This window comes from Carassius carassius, chromosome 16 (genome assembly GCF_963082965.1).
Source record: "Carassius carassius chromosome 16, fCarCar2.1, whole genome shotgun sequence".
Classification (NCBI taxonomy): domain Eukaryota; kingdom Metazoa; phylum Chordata; class Actinopteri; order Cypriniformes; family Cyprinidae; genus Carassius; species Carassius carassius.
Genome location: NC_081770.1, coordinates 32,605,655 through 32,618,119, shown reverse-complemented (window position 1 = coordinate 32,618,119; position 12,465 = coordinate 32,605,655).

Below are 12,465 nucleotides of genomic sequence, written 5' to 3'. Positions count from 1 at the left end.
ACGGCCCGTCGTCAATTATAACGAATACGCCCTTAATGAACGAGTTTCATATGAGTCTGAACTAGATCTGGAGATCTTATCGTTCGTGAACGAAATGACTGAACTGGTACCCATGTCAATCTTGTTATCCGTTTTTTTTATTTTTGATATTAGCACAAATTTGAAAATCGGAAAACGAATCTTTATCCGTTTTTTCATTTTCGTTTTGGAAACAGATTTTTAAAAAACAAGTCGTTTTTTTATTTTTCCATTTTTGGTTTCAATTAGAAAAACGAAAGAACGAATGATACACGGATCCATGTCGTTCGTGAATGAGTTGAATGAGCTGATACACATGTCGTTCGTGAATGAAATGACTGAACTGATACACATGTCGTTCGTGAATGAGTTGAATGAGCTGATACATGTCGTTCGTGAATGAAATGAATGAGAGTAACCGGGTTAGTCTGCCATTTAGCATGTCAATCTCGCAAAAATGCAAAGCGCAGTTAAGTACTGTACTGTGCACATACGCTTATTTTGATATTAAGCAACTCCACGTTTAATCCCCGATTTTGTTAAATTTATTTTATTAGGATAAACCCCTTGAGATGCATCATCTCGTTTTCAAGGGGGTCCTAAGATTTATGAATGTGACTATATAAAATACAAACTGTCTGACCAAACAATTAAAATGCTAATTAGGCAAGAAAACCTTGTGCTTTGTTCATCTGAAAAACTTAATTAGACTTTATATATTGAATGGGATTATACACACATTTTAATAAAGCCAGATCAGTTTTTGTAACCAGTGAATACGTTCGTTGACTTAAGACATAACACATAATACACTCTTTTTTGCCATCTGCTGGCTTATTTTGTGTAATACGAAGAAATGGTCACTGAACGAATCAGTGAACGATTCTGAACGAATCATTTTGGTGAACGAACTGAAAATGAACGAATCTCTAAAAAGAATCATAATTTCCACCACTACCTGACAAACACAGAACGTTGTGAGGACGTCGTCATTTGGTCAGCTGACAGCTGCAACGTCGTGAGGAAGTCAAAAGACAAAAAGACGTCGCTAGTTATTACATTTACATTTATTCATTTAGCAGATGCTTTTATCCAAAGCGACTTACAAATGAGGACAGTGGAAGCAATCAAAAACAACAAAAAAGAGCATTATTAGTCCCATTACGTGGTCAGCTGGTCTCCAGATAACTTTTCATATTATTGCACTACATGTATTATTGTTGGTAAGATACCATTTGGATAGCAAATATTATTATATTTAGGAAAAATACTAAATTCGTCAAGCTTTTTAAAAGATGGCATGCATTATTATATTTTTAGATATATAAAATATTTTGTCATCAAATTAAGGACAAAACGAATAACAAATAGTTTGCTTAGCAAATGGTGTTATGATTAAATGACAGGTTTATTGAAAGAGGGTACGGGATTAATTACAATTTAAATTAGCAGCGCGCGTCACTTTCTGAGAACTGCAACGTTAAATGCGCGTGCCCGTCATTTTGTTCCATTAAGGGTTAACTTCCAGCGGACGGGCACGGAGGAAAAGGAATCTACCTTTATTCATAGTTTTTAACTGATATAACGTTAGATGTCATCAAAGAGGAGTAGTGCTTTTAGTAGGTTATCTTGAGATAAAATTGTATAGCCTACTATTCTGTATCAAATTTCTTCGGTCAAGAGCAGTGAGTGATTTTTATCTTTGTTTTATTGTTTTCTTAACGTCAAAGGAATAGTTCACCCAAAAATTTAAATTCTGTCAGAAATTCTGCCATTGGCACATGCCACTATGCTTTGTGACACTTCAGGTTTTCAGTGGCATGTGTCACTAAAACCTGTGACACATGTCAATGGACTGCGTCATGTGTCAGTTGCTGCGGTAAGTTTATTTCCAGTAACCTGCTTTGTACAATGCATTCCAATATGTAAATATGAGTTTTTTGAGGTTGTTGTTGTTGTTGTTGTTGTTGCATAGATTTGACAGTTTGGTTGTAATGTAAGTCTATGCTATATTAAACAAAGTTTGTACTTATTAACGTGTCTTTAGAAAGTCAAATGCTTTGACAAAACATTCAGGCATCTCCAGCAGAAATACATAGTTTCTATAAAATTATTTAAAAAAAAATATTAATGCCATAGATGAGAACTATTTGCCAAATATTTAAATTATATCTATATTTGACATGTATTTGTGTTAATTATAGATTAATCATGAGTTCAAGTCAGTGGTTGCTTATAAAATGTAGAGATTTTTTCCAGCGAGCACAGACACAAAAGAGACAACAAATGTGTAATTTAAAGCAATGCCTTTGTTCTGGTATTTGCATACAGTACTCCAAATCAATCAAAATTTACTATTCAACAGGCCATTAAAACCACGGTGGCAAATCTTCTCTAATCTTTGTACACAGTTCAAGTCAGTGAAATTTTACTATGTCAGAGTTGGTATTTTTTAGTAGATGTATTGGCCCTCTTTGGCCTCTACTGTTTTTGGCTGTAGCAAAGACACCTTGCTGTACGTCAATACAGTAAACTAGATCTGATGTATCATGAAACTCTTTTTCATGTCAATGAAGACTCCCTGCTGTAACAAAAGAGGATGAACAGATGGAACACAAAAATCTCTGTTCACCAACAGGAGCACGTTCTGCATTTTCATTGGTTTTCTGTGACTCGCCTACAAAAACAATTACAGTAAGAATTTCAAGTCAAGTCAAGCCCCTCCTAACTTCACTTACATGAGTGTCTGCAGGACTGTTAGGAGAGGTGCAGGTGTAGCTGCTCTATTTAATGATGTCTATTAATGCTAGCAAGTGTCATTTGGTCAGTACTTGTCTTTTGAATATCTAGGGATTGTGCTGAAAGGTGCTCCACATATTCTTTTTATTATTATTTACAGGCCTCCAAAATACTCTACAGCCTTTTTTGAAAAGGTCACAGAAATGTTATCAATGGTTTCCTCAGAGTTTTACTGTTTTGTTATTGCAGGGGATTTTAATATTCACATAGACAATGCAGAAAACAAAACTACAAAAGAAATGATAACGGTTCTAAACACTTTTGACCTGATTCAGCATGTGCATGGACCAACACACAAAGGTGGACACACTCTAGACTTAATCATCAGTAGGGGTCTAAACATTTCATCCATTGTCATTAAGGACGTAGCACTATCTGATAACTTCTGTATTTTCTTTGATATATTGATCTCTGCTACCACTGAATCTAGATCTGTCTCTGTCAGGAGATGCATAAACGAGAACACAAGTGTACTATTTATGGAGGCTATATCTTTAACACTAAGCATTTCTGCAGACTCTGTTGATACTCTCCTTGATTCCTTTAGCTAAAAAGTAAAAAATGTTATTGATGATATTGCTCAAATAATAGTCAGTAAGAAAACAAACAGACAGAAATCAGTTTGGTGAAGATCAACAGGAGTTCAGACTATGAAAAGACAATGCAGAAAAGTCGAGTGGATGTGGCGGAAGACGAAACTTGAAATTCACTATAGCATCTACAAAGACAGCCTTCATGCTTTTAATGTGAAACTAGCCACAGCTAGACAGAATTTCTTCTCAGACCTTATAAACAGTAACTTAAATAACACTCGTACTCTTTTTGCCACTGTTGAGAGATTGACAAACCCCCCAAGTCAGATTCCCAGTGAAATGCTCTCAGACAGCAAATGCAATGAGTTTGCATCCTTCTTTTCTGAGAAGATCATCAATATCAGGAAGGCGATTAGCACATCCTCAAGTAATGCAGAGGTCAGACAGATTTGGCCACAATATCAAAAAGATACTATGTCTACTTTTGAAGCAACTGATAGCAAAATTTTGTAAGAAATATTGCATCACCTAAAATCTTGACACACTTTCCACGTTTTTTTTCAAAAGTGTGTTTAACTGTTTAGAAGCAGGTCTGTTAGAAGTGGTGAATCCCTCACTTCTTTCTTGGACATTTCCAAACTCCCTAAAAACTGCATTTGTTAAGCCCCTCCTGAAAAAAGTGCAATCTTGATAACACCATTTTGAGCAATTTTAGACCAATATCTAATCTTTCTTTTATAGGCAAAATTATAGAAAAGGTTGATTTTAGTCAGCTGAACAAATACTAAAACTCAAATGGATACCTGGACAATTTTCAATCTGGTTTCCGACTCACAGCACAGAGACAGCACTCATTAAGATAATAAAATTATATTTGCTTAAATTGTGACTCTGGCAAAATATTGGTGCTGGTATTGCTAGATCTCAGTGCTGCGTTTGACACTGTCGATCATAACATACTGCTAGAGAGACTGGAAAACTGGGCCGGGCTATCTGGGATGGTACTCAAATAGTTGAGGTCATACCTAGAAGTGAGAGGCTATTATGTGAGTCTAGGAGAGCATAAGTCTAAGTGGACGTCCATGACATGTAAAGTCCCACAAGGGTCAATTCTTGCACCGCTCTGGTTTAACATGTATATGCTCCCACTAAGTCAAATAATAGAAAGAACCAAATTGCCTATCACAGCTATGCTGATGATACCCAGATTTACCTAGCCTTATCTCCAAATGACTACAGCCCCATTGACTCCCTGTAACGATCGGGAACACAGGGACACAGGAGACGAGAGATCCAAAAGCAGTGTGAGTTTTAATGGGTAATTCAAAATCAGAATCCAACAAGCAGGGGGTCAAAACCAAAAATCAATCCAAAACAAACAAACAGGAAACAGGAACTCGAAACTAGGAACGCAAGGAAACTGGGTGACGGAAAGTAAGGACTCCATGAAACAAACAGAAACAGACCGGTTTAAATAGGCAGGGTAATGACTATGAAGTGAAGACACCTGAGTGCAATTAACAGGAGTGCAATTACTGTGATGAAGGGACAGAATAACATAGGTTTCATAGACAATTGGACGAGCTTTTGGGGCAGACCTGACCTGTTGAAAAGAGATGGTCTTCATCCCTCCTGGGGTGGCGCCACTCTTCTCTCTAGAAATATGGCAAATAGTCTTAGTGTTTATACTTGACTAACTGGGGCCCAGGTCAGGAAGCAGACAGACTGGCTAAACCGACCGTCTGCTAGCTGCCTCCCGTCACAGAGGTCAGTTAATTCTCAGCACATAGAGACTCTTTCACCTAGATATCACACTATAGAGACTGTGTCTGTTCCCCGAACTAGAAAATACAAAAAACGTCCAAACCAAGTTAAGATTAACAATTTAATTGAGGTTCAACAAATAAAAAACAGAAGCAATATGGATAAACAAATGATAAAGCTTGGCTTATTGAATATCAGATCCCTTTATACAAAAACACTTTTTGTAAATAATATGATCACTGATCATAATATAGATGTACTCTGTTTGACAGAAACCTGGCTAAAACCTGATGATTACATTATTTTAAATGAGTCCACCCCCCAAGATTAGATAAGTGCCGCAAAGACGATTTATTAGTGATTGCAGATTTCTTTGATATTTATGTACCTCGTCACGCACTTAAAAAGGAAATAAAGGAGATGTTGCGCATTGAGCTTGTAAAACAAAGGGTCTTACCGGAAGAGGGTGTGGCTCCGGGTGTTACGTCCCTTTTGGTCTGTCTGTGTTTTTATGCTGTTGTGAGAGGTGTTTGTTTTTATCCAGGAAGAAGACCGGATTGGTTCCTGCAGTCTGATTGGTGCTTTTCTTTTCTTTTCTGGATTAGGGCAGGAAGAGGTATATTCCAAATTAGTTGTTTTTGTTTGTTATTTTGGCCTTGTCGGTGTCACGTGTGGTGATACAAGAAACACGGAGAGATCCAAGTGCGGGTATGATATTTATTAAAGGGTAATCCGAAAGGGTAAACAGTCCAGGCAGGGTCAAAACCAGAATATCCAAATCCAAAACATGAACACAAGGCAAGGGCAAGACTAGATGACGGACATGAATTAACATCACATTAAACAAGGACTCCGTGACTAAGACTCAGACAGACCAGGTATAAATACACAAAAGGACAATGGGGAAACAGGAGACAGGTGGGGAACAATCAATTAACTAAACAAGGAGGAAGATGACCAAATAAGGGAGACAGGAAGTGATAATATGATAAACACCGTGGGAACTGAGGACACCTAGTGGAAACCCAGGGAACACAACCCAGACACTGTGACAGTACCCCCCTTCTACGGAGCGGCTCCCAGACGCTCCAAGACAGACACAAAACAGAGACAAGGAGGGAGGCGGACAGGTGGAGGCTCAGGGGGAGGGACGGAGGGCCAGAAAAGAAAAGAACAGGGACAGACATTAACACAAAAACAAAAGGAAAAAACAACATGAAGCCCCCCAGGGCGGAGCAGAAGACCACCACACCCTTGTGGTCAAGGCCAGAGTCCTCCAGGGCGGAGCGGAAGACCACCACAACCGTGTAGTCAGGGCAAGCGCCCCCCAGGGCGGAGCAGAAGACCACCACGTCCGCGTGGTCAGAGCGGAAGCCCCCCAGGGCGGAGCAGAAGACCACCACGTCCGCGTGGTCAGAGCGGAAGCCCCCCAGGGCGGAGCAGAAGACCACCACGTCCGCGTGGTCAGAGCGGAAGCCCCCCAGGGCGGAGCAGAGGACCACCACGTCCGCGTGGTCAGAGCGGAAGCCCCCCAGGGCGGAGCAGAGGACCACCACGTCCTCGTGGTCGACGCCAGAGTCCCCCAGGGCCGAGCGGAAGACCACCCCAACCGTGTAGTCAGGGCAAGCGCCCCCCAGGGCGGAGCAGAAGACCACCACGTCCGTGTGGTCAGAGCGGAAGCCCCCCAGGGCGGAGCAGATGACCACCACGCCCCTGTGGTCGATGCCGGAGTCCAACAGGGTGGAGCAGAAGGCCACCCAGTGACTTGACCTGACTCTGAAAGGTCCACGATGACTAGCCTTGTCTCTGGAAAGTCCATGGTACCTAGCCCTGGAGGGTCATCGGTGACTGGCCCTGACTCTGGAGGGTCATCGGTGACTGGCCCTGCCTCTGGAGGGTCCACAAGCACCTGACTAGCCTCTGGAAGGTCAACCGGAACCTCACTCAACTCTGAAAATTCAACAGTCACTTGACTCGACTCTGGAAGGTCAACAGGAACTTGACTCGACTCTGGAGGGTCAACAGGAACACGACTCGACTCTGGAGGGTCAACAGGAACACGACTCGACTCTGGAGGGTCAACAGGAACACGACTCGACTCTGGAGGGTCAACAGGAACACGACTCGACTCTGGAGGGTCAACAGGAACACGACTCGACTCTGGAGGGTCAACAGGAACACGACTTGATTCAAGAGGAACAACTGGAACATGACTCGATTCTGGATGATCAACAGGAGCTAGCCCTAACTCTAAAGGGTCCAGGTAACTAACCCTGACTCTGGAGGGTCCACAAACATCTGACTCGACTCTGGAGGGTCAACTGGAACCTGACTCGACTCTGGAAGGTCAACAGGAACTAGCCCTGACTCTAGACCGGTCTCGGGCACCGCATCGGGAGTGGCCTCAGCCTCCGGAACAGCATCGGGCACCGCCTCGGCCTCCGGAACAGCATCGGGCACCGCCTCGGCCTCCGGAACAGCATCGGGCACCGCCTCGGCCTCCGGAACAGCATCGGGCACCGCCTCGGCCTCCGGAACAGCATCGGGCACCGCCTCGGCCTCCGGAACAGCATCGGGCACCGCCTCGGCCTCCGGAACAGCATCGGGCACCGCCTCGGCCTCCGGAACAGCATCGGGCACCGCCTCGGCCTCCGGAACAGCATCGGGCACCGCCTCGGCCTCCAGAACAGCATCGGGCACCGCCTCGGCCTCCAGAACAGCATCGGGCACCGCCTCGGCATCGGGCACCGCCTCGGCCTCCGGAACAGCATCGGGCACCGCCTCGACATCGGGCACCGCCTCGGCCTCCGGAACAGCATCGGGCACCGCCTCGACATCGGGCACCGCCTCGGCCTCCGGAACCGCCTCGGGCACCGCCTCGGGCACCGCCTCGACATCGGGCACCGCCTCGGGCACCGCCTCGACATCGGGCACCGCCTCGGCCTCCGGAACAGCATCGGGCACCTCCTCGGCCTCCGGAACAGCATCGGGCACCTCCTCGGCCTCCGGAACAGCATCGGGCACCGCCTCGGGCACCGCCTCGACATCGGGCACCGCCTCGGGCACCGCCTCGACATCGGGCACCGCCTCGGCCTCCGGAACAGCATCGGGCACCTCCTCGGCCTCCGGAACAGCATCGGGCACCTCCTCGGCCTCCGGAACAGCATCGGGCACCGCCTCGGCCTCCGGAACAGCATCGGGCACCTCCTCGGCCTCCGGAACAGCATCGGGCACCTCCTCGGCCTCCGGAACAGCATCGGGCACCTCCTCGGCCTCCGGAACAGCATCGGGCACCGCCTCGGCCTCCGGAACAGCATCGGGCACCGCCTCAGGAACGCCCTCTGGGCTTTGAGGAATGGTTGCCGCCTGTCTCCTCCTCCTCCGCCCTCTATGATGGCGAGTTGGTGACACCTTGTCTGGAGACTCAGGCGTTGAGTCGGCCATCTTGTGCTGTGGCGCTGGGCTGGCGGCCATCTTGTGCTGTGGCTCTGGGCTGGTGGCCATCTTGTGCTGTGGCTCTGGGCTGGCGGCCATCTTGTGCTGTGGCTCTGGGCTGGCAGCCATCTTGTGCTGTGGCTCTGGGCTGGCGGCCATCTTGTGCTGTGGCTCTGGGCTGGCGGCCATCTTGTGCTGTGGCTCTGGGCTGGCGGCCATCTTGTGCTGAGGCGCTGGCTCAGCAGCCATGACGTTAACCATCTTGGGAATCTCTAGGATCTTGGACAGCGTAGCGAAATAATCCAAGAATGAGTCAGCGGCCTTCTTGGGCGTTGGCGCTGAGCTGGCGGCCATTTTGCACCGTGGCGCTGGACTCGCGGCAATCATGGGCAGTGGCGCTTCCTCTCCCCTCTCCGTCCGCCATGGTGAGACGGTGGCTCTGATCCATCCCACACGAGCCCCGGGTCGAAGGGAGGCCATGGTTGAGAGCGGTGCTGAATCTTCTCTCGACCACTCCCTCCTCGGCGACCTCCCCTGGTCCCCCGGAAAACCACCAGGCAAGTTCCCTCAAATCCGTTCCTCTCCCGCTCTGTGGCTGGGGAGGAGAAATAAGCAGACATACCGCTGGATCTCAAGGTGACGGAGTCCTTCTGTCACGTGTGGTGATACAAGAAACACGGAGAGATCCAAGTGCGGGTATGATATTTATTAAAGGGTAATCCGAAAGGGTAAACAGTCCAGGCAGGGTCAAAACCAGAATATCCAAATCCAAAACATGAACACAAGGCAAGGGCAAGACTAGATGACGGACATGAATTAACATCACATTAAACAAGGACTCCGTGACTAAGACTCAGACAGACCAGGTATAAATACACAAAAGGACAATGGGGAAACAGGAGACAGGTGGGAAACAATCAATTAACTAAACAAGGAGGAAGGTGACCAAATAAGGAGACAGGAAGTGATAATATGATAAACACCGTGGGAACTGAGGACACCTAGTGGAAACCCAGGGAACACAACCCAGACACTGTGACAGTCGGCTCCTGAGGTAAAATCCCAAGGTAACATAAATCTGTTAATTTACTCAAATAAATACTGTTTCATACACTTTTCTATAACAAACCGTACTGTTGTTGTTGTTTTTTTTCATGTTAAGTCCTTTACCCTAGACGGGGCGTAACATGAAATTGGGACATAAACATGACATAAACATTCTCAAATGCAGAAATGTTAATCCATGCATTTATGACCTCAAGGTTAGATTATTGTAATGCTTTATTGGGTGGTTGTTCTGCACGCTTAGTAAACAAATTACAGCTAGTCCAAAATGCAGCAGCAAGAGTTCTTACTAGAACCAGGAAGTATGACCATATTAGCCCGGTCCTGTCAACACTGCACTGGCTCCCTATCAAGCATCGCATAGATTTTTAAATATTGCTTATTACTTATAAAGCCCTGAATGGTTTAGCACCTCAGTATTTGAATGAGCTCCTTTTACATTATAATCCTCTACGTCCGCTACGTTCTCAAAACTCAGGCAATTTGATAATACCTAGAATATCAAAATCAACTGCAGGCGGCAGATCCTTTTCCTATTTGGCGCCTAAACTCTGGAATAACCTACCTAACATTGTTCGGGAGGCAGACACACTCTTGCAGTTTAAATCTAAATTAAAGACCCATCTCTTTAACCTGGCATACACATAACATACTAATATGCTTTTATTATCCAAATCCGTTAAAGGATTTTTAGGCTGCATTAATTAGGTAAACCGGAACCGGAAACACTTCCCATAACAACCTATGTACTTGCTACCTCATTAGAAGAATGGCATCTACGCTAATATTTGTCTGTTTCTCTCTTGTTCCGAGGTCACCGGGGCCACCAGATCCAGTCTGTGTCCAGATCAGAGGGTCACTGCAGTCACCCGGATCCAGTACGTATCCAGACCAGATGGTGGATCAGCACCTAGAAAGGACCTCTACATCCCTGAAAGACAGCGGAGACCAGGACAACTAGAGCCCCAGATACAGATCCCCTGTAAAGACCTTGTCTCAGAGGAGCACCAGGACAAGACCACAGGAAACAGATGATTCTTCTGCACAATCTGACTTTACTGCAGCCTGGAATTGAACTACTGGTTTCGTCTGGTCAGAGGAGAACTGGCCCCCCAACTGAGCCTGGTTTCTCCCAAGGTTTTTTTCTCCATTCTGTCACTGATGGAGTTTCGGTTCCTTGCCGCTGTCGCCTCTGGCTTGCTTAGTTGGGGACACTTCATCTACAGCGATATCGTTGACTTGATTGCAAATAAATGCACAGACACTATTTAACTGAACAGAGATGACATAACTGAATCCAATGATGAACTGCCTTTAACTCTCATTTTTGCATTATTGACACTGTTTTCCTAATGAATGTTGTTCAGTTGCTTTGACGCAATGTATTTTGTTTAAAGCGCTATATAATTAAAGGTGACATTGACATTGACATTGACAAGGCTTTTTGGGAATTGTAGTTCCTGCGGTGAGGTGCCTATGGGGAAGTGAGACCACTAGTGGACACCCAGGGAAACACAGAACAGACACAGTGACACTCCCTCTGCCAATGAATTGATGAAATTAATAGTTGGATGTGCCAGAACTTTCTTCAGTTAAACAAGTAAAAAACTGAAGTCATTGCATTTGGAAACAAAGATGAATTTCTCAAGGTGAATGCATACCTTGACTCTAGGGGTCAAACAACTAAAAATCAAGTCAGGAATCTCGGTGTGATTCTGGAGACAGACCTTAGTTTCAGTAGTCATGTCAAAGAAGTAACTAAATCAGCATACTATCATTTAAAAAACATTGCAAGAATTAGATGTTTTGTTTCCAGCCAAGACTTGGAGAAACTAGTTCATGCCTTTATCACCAGCAGGGTGGACTATTGTAATGGGCTCCTCACCGGCCTTCCCAAAAAGACCATTAGACAGCTGCAGCTCATCCAGAACGCTGCTGCCAGGATTCTGACTAGAACCAGAAAATCTGAGCATATCACACCAGTCCTCAGGTCCTTACACTGGCTTCCAGTTACAATTAGGATTTATTTTAAAGTACTTTTACTCATCTATAAGTCACTAAATGACCTGGGACCGAAATATATTTCAGATATGCTCACTGAATATAAACCTAACAGACCACTCAGATCATTAGGATTGAGTCAGTTAGAAATACCAAGGGTTCACACAAAACAAGGGGAGTCCGCCTTTAGTTACTATGCCGCCCGCAGTTGGAATCAGCTTCCAGAAGAGATCAGATGTGCTAAAACACTAGTCACATTTAAATCTAGACTCAAAACTGTTTAGCTGAGCGTTTACTGAATGAGCACTGTACAATGCCTGAACTGATTGCACTGTATTTTATGTATTCACTGTATTTTATGTATTTTTAACTGTTTTACATTTATTTTAAATGTCCATTTTTAAATAATTTCCAAAGTTTTAAAATTGCTTGTTTTTATTTTATTTTCTATTATTTCTTCATGACTATTTTACTTTCTTTTATGCTAAGCACTTTGAATTACCATTGTGTACGAAATGTGCTGTATGAATAAACTTGCCTTGCCTATCCCTCAGTCTGCTAGTGTGGGATCGGATGCTGTGGAGACATCTTCCTGAGGGCAGCAGAGAGAGCAGTCTGTGGGACGGGTGGCTGGAGACACTGATAATCCTCCGGGCTTTCCTTATACTCCGCCTGGTGTACTGTAGATGTCCTGGAGGGAGGGAAGCTCACCTCCAACAATGTGGCTGGCAGTTTGCACGACCCTTTTCAGAGATTTACGTTTACCAGCGGTGCTGTTTCCGAAATAGGCAGTGATGCAGCCCATCAGGATGCTCTCTATAGTGCATGTGTAGAATGTTCTGAGGATGCT